Genomic DNA, 10,853 nt, shown 5'->3' with positions numbered 1-10,853 from the left:
TGTTGGTTTCTATCATCCTTCTTCTTCTTCTTAGGATGACTGGGTGTATCAACATTAATTCCTTGAGAATCTTGATCAATTCTCTTAGGATGGCCTTCAGGATACAAAGGTTCCTGAGTCATTTTCCCTCCTCTAGTAATGACTCTGACAGAGTTGTCATTTAATTCATTGAGCAAGTCATTCTGAGCTTTAAGTACTTGTTCTACCTGAGTAGTAATCATAGAGGCATGTTTACTCAGAAGCTTCATATCATTGACATTTCTGTCTACACAAGCACTTAAATGACTAAGCATACGAGTACTTTGTTCCAAATGTGTGCTAACATAATCATTGAAACTCCGTTGTTTGGCAACAAAGTTTTCAAATTCATCAAAGCATAAGCTAGCAGGTTTGTCAAAAGGAATATCACTCTCATCAAACCTACGCATAGAATTCACTTCTACTACTTGTATTGGGTTATCGAAACCATGGATCTCTTCGATAGGTGGTAGATTTTTGACATCTTCAGATCTAATGCCTTTCTCTTACATAGATTTCTTGGCTTCTTGCATATCTTCGGGACTGAGGAATAGAATACCTCTTTTCTTAGGAGTTGGCTTAGGAGGTGGTTCGGTAATAGTCCAAGCATTATCATTGATCAAGATGTTATTCAGTAGGATCTCAGCTTGTTCTACAGTTCGTTTCCTAAAAACACAACCGGCACAACTATCTAGGTGGTCTCTAGAAGCATCGGTAAGTCCGTTATAGAAGATATCAAGTATCTCGTTCTTCTTAAGAGGGTGATCAGGCAAAGCATTTTGTAGCTGGATGAGCCTCTCCCAAGCTTGTGGGAGACTCTCTTCTTTGAATTGAGCAAAGTTGTAAATTTCTTGCAAGGCAACTTGCTTCTTATGGGAAGGGAAATATTTCTCACGGAAGTAATATACCATATCCCGGTGACTACTCACACATCCAGGAGCAAGAGAAGTGAACCAGGCTTTAGCGTCATCCTTTAGAGAGAAAGGAAACAACTTAAGGATATAGTAGTAGCAGATCTTCTCCTCACTAGTGAAAAGGGTGGCTATATCGTGTAGTTTGGTAACATGGGCTACGATCGTCTCAGACTCATAACCGTGGAAAGGATCAGATTCGACTAGAGAGATTATCTCAGGGTCGATCGAGAATTCATAATCCTTATCGGTGATAAAGATAGGTGAAGTGGAAACTTCGGGTCGTATTTCATCCTAGCTTTCAGAGATTTTTCCTTCCACTTGAGAAGTAATTTCTCAGTGTCATAGGCATCCTTACATGCAAGAAAATCCTCAGCTATCTCTCCCTCCATAACATAACCCTCAGGTATATCAGGCAATTCATATCTAGGAGAGCTAGATCTAGCAGGAGCAAAAGCAGGTTCTATCTCAATAGTATCGGCAGTTTCAGAAGCATCACGAGCATTGGCAGTAACTCTAGCAATATGAGCATCAAGGAATACCCCTAGTGGCATCAAGGGTGATCAGGCAAAGTAGTATCTCTAGCAGTATCAAGCATAGCATCATCACACAAAATAGAATCTCTAGCATCATCACGCAAAGCAGTATGAGGCATAGCATCTCTAGCAGTAGCATCATAAGCATCATCAATCACAAGCGACATATCAAGATTTCTAGCAAGAGGTGGTGTCGCAAACTTACTCATAACTGAAGGTGAATCAGGTGCAGAGCTAGATGGCAGTTCCTTACCTCCCCTCGTAGTTGAGGGCAATACTTTGGTTTTTGGATCTTTCAGATTGTTCATAGTGATCAGCAGATATAAATCCCAAGTGACTCAGATAATATAGCAATCCCTTCCCCGACAACGGCGCTAGAAAAATGCCGTTGACGTGCAACTATTCCTGACTTGATGCCTCCACGGCAACGGAGCTTGAAAAGAGCCGCTCCCAATTGCTCAACAATTAGAAATTGTCTTGCAATAGCCCACCAACGCGTGGGATCGCGGCAGTTTTCGAGGGTAGAGTATTCAATCCAAATTTGTTGGTTCACGCGACAGGAAGTGAAAGAATATTCTCAAGTATTAGCAGCTGAATGCGTCAGATTCAACCACACCTGAAAGATTAGTGTGTGCAAGCAAAGTGTCAACAGCAAAGTAGTATGATAACAACGGTGCCAGAAACGATCTCGTGACAAGGCAGACTATTTCTAACTGTAAGTTGCCCGTGGACGCGAAATATTCTTTCCCGGCAACGGCACTAGAAAAAGTATTGTAGAGGTAGCAGCAGTGCAACGAGTAACAACAGTGGCAAGGAACAGCAGTAGCAAGTAGCAGCAGTAGCAAGTAACAGTTGTGGCAGCAGCATCAGGACAAAGCAAGTAACAGTGGCAGCAAGTAACAGTAGCAGCAAAAGTAGTAATAGCAGCAGAGCAAAGCAAGTAACAACAACAGTAGTAACAGCAGCAGAGCAAAGTAAGTAACAGCAGCAACAACAGTGGGACAAACTCGTAGGCAATGGGTCGGTGATTTGTTGGATGATATTCATCATGCAACAATTATAACACAGAGAGATATGTGGCTAGCTCCCGTTCGTCAATGTGATGTAGGCATGCATTTCGTGTGTCGTCATACGTGCTTAGGGAAAAGAACTTGCATGACATCTATTGTCCATCCCTCCCGTGGAAGCGGGGTCCAAAAGGATACTACGGGATATTAAGGTTCTCCTTTTAATAAAGAACCGGACCAACGCATTAGCACTTGGTGAACACATGAACTCCTCAAACTATGGTCATCACCGGGAGTGGTTCCGGTTATTGTCACTTCGGGGTTGCCGGGTCATAACACATAGTAGGTAACTACAACTTGCAAGATCGGATCTAAACACACATATATTGGTGACAACATAATAATTTCAGATCTGAAATCATGGCACTCGGGCCCTAGTGACAAGCATTAAGCATGGCAAAGTAGTAGCAACATCAATCTCAGAACATAGTGGATACTAGGGATCAATCCTCGTCAAAACTAACTCGATTACATGATAGATCTCATCCTACTCATCACCACCCAACGAGCCTACGAATAGATTACTCACGAACAATGAAGAGCTTCATGGATTTGGAGAGGGAAGAAGGTTGATCATGACGACGGCGACGATTTCCCCTCTCCGGAGCCCAAAATGGACTCCAGATCTGCCCTCCAGATGAAGAACAGGATGTGGCGGCGCCTCCGTATCGCAAACGTGATGAAATATTCTCTTCTGATTTTTTTCAGGACGAAAGGGAACAAATAGCGTTGGAGTTGGGGGCGACAGAGCCACGTGGGCCCCACAAGCTTGGTTGCCGCGGCCAGGGGGTGGCCGCGGCGACAGGGCTTGTGGCCCACTGGCCCGTCACCTCCGGTGGATCTTTGCGCATGTATTTTTCATATTTTCCAGAAATATTCTCCGTAAATTTTCAGGACGTTCCGAGAACTTTCATTTCTGCACAAAAACAACATCATGGCAAATCTGTTGAAAACAACGTCAATCTGGGTTAGTTCCATTCAAATCATGCAAATTAGAGTCCAAAACAAGGGCAAAAGAATTTGGAAAAGTAGATACGATGGAGACGTATCAAAGGACTCCTCCTTCCCCAAACTGAGTTGGAGGAGGAGTCCTCCTCCTCCTAGCGCCGGCGCACCCTTGAGGGCCTTATCCCTCAAGGAAAGCCCCTCCCCTTCCCAACTATATATAGTGGTGTTTTCGGGCTGATTTGAGACAACTTTTGCCATGTGCAACTCAACCCTAGACCACATAGTTCTACCTCTAGATCGGATTTCTCCGTAGCTCGGGCGGAGCCCTGCAGGAGTAGATCATCACCACCACTAGAGTGCTGTCACGCTGCCGGAGAACTCATCTACTTCTCCGTCTTGCTTGCTGGATCAAGAAGGCCGAGATCATCGTCGAGCTGTACATGTGCTCAACGCGGAGGTGCCGTTCGTTCGACACTAGACCGGAACGGATCGTGGGACGGATCGCGGGATAGTTCGTGGGACGGTTCGAGGGACATGAAGACGTTCCACTACATCAACCGAGTTTCTTAAACGCTTCCTGTTGTGCGTTCTACAAGGGTACGTAGATCCAAATCTCCTCTCATAGATGGACATCACCATGATAGGTCTTCGTGTGCGTAGGAAATTTTTTGTTTCCCATGCAACGTTCCCCAACAGAAGTTTTCAAGTTTTGGGTGAGATAACGATGGATGAAGGAATAAGGAGTGTTGTAAGTGCATCTAGTGCCCTTAGTCATTTTGGTTGTTTGAAGACTTATAGGTTAAGTATCTAATGTGTTCATGAGTGTACAAAGGATCTATAAGTCGTTGAGGAGTTTGAATTATAAGATGAATATCGCCCCCTAAAAATGTATATCTTCGGCTGAAGAAATTGGTCCTCGCCTGAAGACTTTGATCGCGAAGAAATTGCGATGCAATTGATATTCCTCATGAAGATATTGAAGATGAGGAATTCAGTGTGTGAAGAAAAACAATCCGAAGACTTTGAAGCGTGAAGATTTATTCTTTCTGTTTCATTTTCTTCACTCTTGAGTCATAGGAACACGTACTGTTGAAGGGGGTCGAGGTAACACTACGAATGAATTTCCTCAAGATGCTCAACCCAAGCCTAATCCTACAAAAGCCTCAAGTGAGGAATATGAGAGACATGAGGACTCTCACAGTTGAGGGTGCCTACCGTTGCCGCAATCCTCGCCACATCACCGATCTTATCCACACCAGCGGTTATAATATTTAAGGGCATTTATGTCAAATCATGTCGGGATGCTCCTAGGCTATAAATAGCTGCCCACACAACCATTAGCTGGTTGGCTCCTCCGCAAGAAACTGACACTTGTCATTTAGAGCAACCCAAATTCCTCAGAGTCTTCGAGAGTAAATCATCAGTGAGGAAATACCCCAAAATACCAAACCACAAACCAAGAACCAAGTGATTGAGCATCGCTCAAGAATTTGTTGATGTGTGGAACTGAAGCCTTTTACCTTTGAGGACTGTGCATCCTCCAGACGGTTAGGTGTCATGGTCTAGAGCAATCCAGCAGTCAACTGTGGATCGTCGGGTGACCAAGTTTGTGAGGGTTTGGAAGTCTGCCCTGAAGACTTACCACGAGTGTTGGGCGAGGATTGTGTGTCCTTGGTTCAAGGAGAATACAGTAGAGACTGTGTGTCCTAGGACTGTGTGTCTTTTGGTTTCAATACCAAGCCGCTCCAAACCAGACGTATGACTATCACAGCAATTGGAACTGGGTCATCAACCACTGTCTTCACTATGATACGGGTTGTATTTCTTGAGCTCTTTCAATTCCTCAATATTGTATGTTGAATATTTTCATTGTCTCTGTTTCAAGAATTTGGTGACGACTTTCTCTGAATTTCCTCAACCTCAAATTCTTCACACTAGTTAATCCTCACCTGCTTACTCTATGCGTGTGTATTGTGCAAAATGTTTTTCATATTCCTCATCTAGAAAACTGTTGTAGTACTAGTTTGCACCCCTGATCCTTTGTTGTTTCCGATGTAAGTTATTCATCAGTGAGGAATTTCCTCAGCGATGAAATTCTAAAATCTCCTATTCACCCCCTCTAGCCAATATAACACACTTTCAATTGGTATCAGAGCAAGGTACTCCCTTGTTCTGTGTGATTTTGGTTTAACCACCTGGAGTTTTAGTTATGTCGACTGCAGGCATGATAGAGGTTACTGCAGGATGTCCTACTTTCGAAGGAAAGGACTTCCCCTTCTGGAGGACCAAGATGCAGATGCATCTTCAAGCTATTGACAATGATCTCTTGTATATTGTGGAACATGGTGTTTCCTCCATCACTGCTACTGTCTCTGTCGCTGATGTGAAGAAATTCAAGCAACTTGATTCTCAAGCGAAGAATATCATTTGTGGCCATCTGAGCAAAGGTTAGTATGGCAGAGTGAGTGCTTTGGTCTCAGCAAAACTAATCTGGGAAAGGCTGTCCAAAGTCAATGAAGGAATATCAACTCAGCATGACTCTCGTGTTGATGTTCTTCGCAATCTCTTCAATCGCTTCAAGAGGCTTGACAATGAAAGCTGCCAAGATACCTTTGATCGCCTCACTAACATATCAAATGAACTGCAAGCACTAGGAGCTCGAGACATTGTTGACCATGAAGTTGTGAAGAAACTACAAAGATCTTTGGATACATCATTTGACACACTGGTTCTGATGATTCAAGAAAGACCATACTACAAGATGCTTGATCCTGCTGATGTACTTGAAAGACTCAATACTCATGAATTCCAACAGGAACAAATGAGAGATCTATATGGACCAGGTTATTCTAGACCTCGTGTACTCAAGGCCAAAGCAATTTCTTCATATGAAGAAGAAGACTCGGATTGCAGCATTGGTGATTCCGAAGAACTTGGACATGAGCTTGCAATGCTCGTGAGAAAATTCTAGAATTTTACAAGACGTAGCCAGTTTGGTAAACCTTCAAGAAGAGATATGAGGAAATCAGAAGGAATCAAAGAAGAAGAAATACAAGGATGAAAGTTCTGATGAATCGAAGAAAAAGAAGAAATCTTCAAAATCCTCATCCTCAAAGTCCTCATCGCACAAGAAAACCAGTTTCAGAAAGGCTCGGGCACTTATTGCAAGGAAATGGATTCTGAGGCAGAATCTGAGGAATGTGATGAAGAGGAGGGTTCTGAAGAAGACTCAGAGTCTGTGTGGCTAATCTTGCACTGGCTACCACATTCGTCAGCAAGTCAATCTTCAACCTTGAAGAAAACGGCAACGCCATCTACACTGATGACTATGCTGATGACTTCGCTCCAACCTATTGCTTCATGGCAAAAGGTTCCAAGGTACCGAATGTTACTTCCTCCTCTGATTCAAGTGACTGTGAACCTGATGATTATAAAAAACCCAGTTACAGTAAACTTGCCAACATTGCTACTAAACAACAAACTGCCCTTGAAAAGCTTCAGAAACTGCTAGACAGAAGCGATGACCTGTTGAATGATGAAATGAATCTTACTCAAATTCTCACTGAAGATTTGAAAAGTCTTCAGTCCAGATTTGATAATCTTCAAGATTGTCATGGCACACTCGTGGCTAATCATGAGAAACTTTCCTATGAATTCCTTCAAAGGAAACTTGATCTTGAGAAGTTGAGGATGTCTCATGATGATCTTTTAATGGAAAATGATTCATTACTCGCTCAATAGATCAGTGCCGCTCAGGTTGAATTCATTCCACCATGTCCTAAATGCATCGAACATAAAACTGCCAATTCTTCACCAGAATCATCAAATGCTTCTATTGCTACAAATTCTTCAACTGTTCATGTGGTATCAAATTCCTCACTTGAGGAAACCACAAATGTCACTGACGAAAATGCAGGGCTGAAGGAATTGTATGTGACAGACATGTACAAAAGTCTCAAAGGGCACCAAGCCCTTTGGGATGTGATCAAAAAGCAGATTTTGAACAGGAACCCGAGGAAAGAAGGAATTGCCTTTGAAAGGGAACTGAATGCTGATGGATCATACTGGAAACCTGAGCAGTATCCCAAAACCTGATGGGTTGCTTCTAAAGGACCTCCTGTTGATCCATCCAATCTAACAGGCTTTGCATGTGAATTATCCTATTCCTCAAATGAGTCATTTGACTCCAACTATAAACTGTTCAAAAATCAACCCGGTGAAGTATTTGCTCGATATGTTGAAACTAACTGCATGAATGGACCACCCTTGCGGAAAATCTGGGTCCCCAAAAGTTGCCTTGAAAATCTTCAGGTGAATGTCCTCATGACACCACATGTGAAGAATCAGAACCCCAGATCAAATTCCTTAGGTGTACCAAAGTCTTCAAGAGGATCAAAATCCTCAACTGGTTAAAACTATGCTCGTACTCATGCTAATGCTTCTGATATGCCGGGGAATTACAAGGGATATGAATATGAGCATTACTCCTTAAATCATTATGTTCATAAATCCTCAAAGAACTTCTCTGCCTATTCATTTGAGTACTCTAACCCCCTACTGTGAAGAGAAGTGGATTAGCTTCAATGCCCCCTTTCTCATATGGTGCTCACAGGATGAAGAACTCTTTGCCACCCCTTCAGATGTGGGTGGTGAAGAAATTTAACTAATCACTTCTGTAGGTAAGGTCTCCAGATGAAAATCATCATCTGAAGAATTTGCTGGAGACCTGAGGAAAATGCTTGATTGGCCGCAAGCTAAACACTGATGAAATGATATCATTTCACACGTCCTAAAATTTACTGTTTATGATGAAATTCCTATCTGATGAAATTGATATCATATTCTTCAAGTCTGAAGCATATGAGATGGTAAGCTGTACTAATTCATCTGTAGGATGACAAACCCAAGAGTACTGAGTGGGTTCTTGATAGTGGCTGCACACACCACATGACTGGTGACAAAAGCTTGCTGATGAATATGCCACCGACTCCATCACCACTGAAGCAAATCACTTATGCTGACAAAGGTAAAAGCAATGTCTCGGGACTTGGCAAAGTGGCTATTTCCAAGGACGGGCACATGGACAAAGTGATGCTTGTGGAATCCCTTGGGTTTAACTTGATGTCAGTCTCAATGCTTTGTGATCTTGATATGGTTGTTATCTTTGGAAAATATAGATGTGTAGTCATCATGGAATCTGACAGATCCAAAGTCTTCGAAGGCGTTAGACGAGGAGATTTGTACATTGTTGTTTTTTCTACAGGTCCTCAACCAGCCACATGCTTACTAGCAAAAACCTCAGAAGGATGGCTATGGCATCGAAGACTTGGTCATGTAGGCATGAGGAATTTGCACACGCTGGCAAAGAAGAAGCATGTCATTGTCATCGAATCAGTCAAATTCCTCAAGGACCACCTCTGTGGTGTTTGTGAGTGTGAAAAAATGAACATATCCAAACACTCCTCAAAGACCATCATGACTACTACTCGTCCATTTGAATTGCTCCACATGGATCTATTTGGACCTACTCATTATGCCACTATAGCAAATGCAGCATCTTTATACGACTTTTTCATAGTTGATGATTATTCCAAATACACTTGGGTGCATATCATTTTGTATAAAATTGAAGTGCAGGAAGTCTTCAAACGATTTTCCTTCATCCTTATCATTAGGGACAACGGTAATACCTTACTTCTTAGGGACGCAATGCACCGGACTTACCCAATCACTATGAGCAATAGGATAGATAATACCTTCTTCCAGGAGCTTTAGTATTTCTTTTCTTACTACCTCTTTCATCTTAGGATTTAATCTCCGTTGATGATCGGCAACTGGTTTGGAATCAGGATCGGTTTTAATCTTGTGCTGGCATAGAGTGGGACTAATGCCCTTAAGATCATCAAGAGTATATCCAATAGCAGCACGATGCTTCCTCAGAGTTTTTAGTAACTTCTTTTCTTCATGCTCTGAGAGGCTAGCACTAATAACAACAAGACATATCTCTTTTTCATCAAGATAAGCATACTTAAGAGTATCAGGCAACTATTTAAGCTCGACCACAGGATCACCCTTTGGTGGGGGTGGATCTCCAAGCAGTTCAACAGGCAAATTATTCTGAAGGATAGGATGTTGTTCAAAGATAACTCTATCTATCTCATTCCTTTCATCCATATGCATATCATTTTCATGCTCAAGCAAGTATTGCTCTAAAGGATCAGTAGGAGGCACAACAATAGAAGCTAGGGCAATAATTTCATCCTTACTAGGCAACTCTTTTTCCCGAGGTTATCTACCAAACTTGGATAAATTGAACTCATGTGACACACCTTCAAAGCCAACAGCGACAGTTTGTTTCTCACAGTCAATAGGAGCATTGACAGTATTGAGGAAAGGTTTGCCAAATATGATGGGACAAAAGCTATCTTGTGTGGTAGCAAGAACAAGAAAATCAGCAGGATACTTTGTTCACAAGACTTCAACATCTCCAACAATTCCCAAAGGGCAGATAATATCTCTATTGGCAAGCTGAATAGTGACATCAATAGGTTCCATCTCAACAGGTGCAATCTCCTCTTTAATTTCATCATATAAGGATTGAGGTATTGCACTAACACTAGCACCCATGTCACATAAACCATGATAACAATGATCTCCTATCTTAACAGAAACAATAGGCGTGCCAACAACATGCCTATGTTTTTCTCTAGCATGTGGTTTAGCAATTCAAGCAGCATCTTCACAGAAGTGAATATCATGGCCATCAACATTGTCGGACAGGAGATCTTTGATAATAGCAATGCTAGGTTAAACTCTAATTTGCTCAGGGGGTGTAGGCGTTCTAATGTATCCCCTACGTATCACAGTTGAAACTTTAGAATGATCCTTTATCCTAACAGGGAAAGGTGGTTTCTCAATGTAAGCACTGGGAACAATAGGATCATTATAAGCGATGACTTTCTCTTCAACTGGATTGGGTTTAACTACATTGACTTCTAAGGGAGGATGATATTTAAACCACTTCTCTTTAGGGAGATCAATATGAGCAGCAAATGATTCACACATTGAAGCTACTATCTCAGAGTCAAGTCCATATTTAGCGCTAAAATCAGAAAAAGTATTTGTTTCGATAAAGGATTTAACGCAATCAAACTTGAAATTCATACCTGACTCCTTACCTTCATCAAACTCCCAATCTTCAGAGTTGCATTTAATTCTTTCCAATAAATTCCATTTGAAGTCAATATCTCTCTTCATAAAAGGACCGGTACAAGAAGTGTCAAGCATGGTGCGATTATCATGAGAAAGCCGAGCATAGAAGCTCTGAATGATAATTTCTCTTGAGAGATCATGGTTGGGGCATGAATATAACA

The sequence above is a fragment of the Hordeum vulgare genome, chromosome 1H, assembly GCF_904849725.1.
Source record: "Hordeum vulgare subsp. vulgare chromosome 1H, MorexV3_pseudomolecules_assembly, whole genome shotgun sequence".
Lineage (NCBI taxonomy): Eukaryota > Viridiplantae > Streptophyta > Magnoliopsida > Poales > Poaceae > Hordeum > Hordeum vulgare.
The sequence above is the reverse complement of the archived record's forward strand: the minus strand, read 5'-3'. Positions refer to the sequence as shown.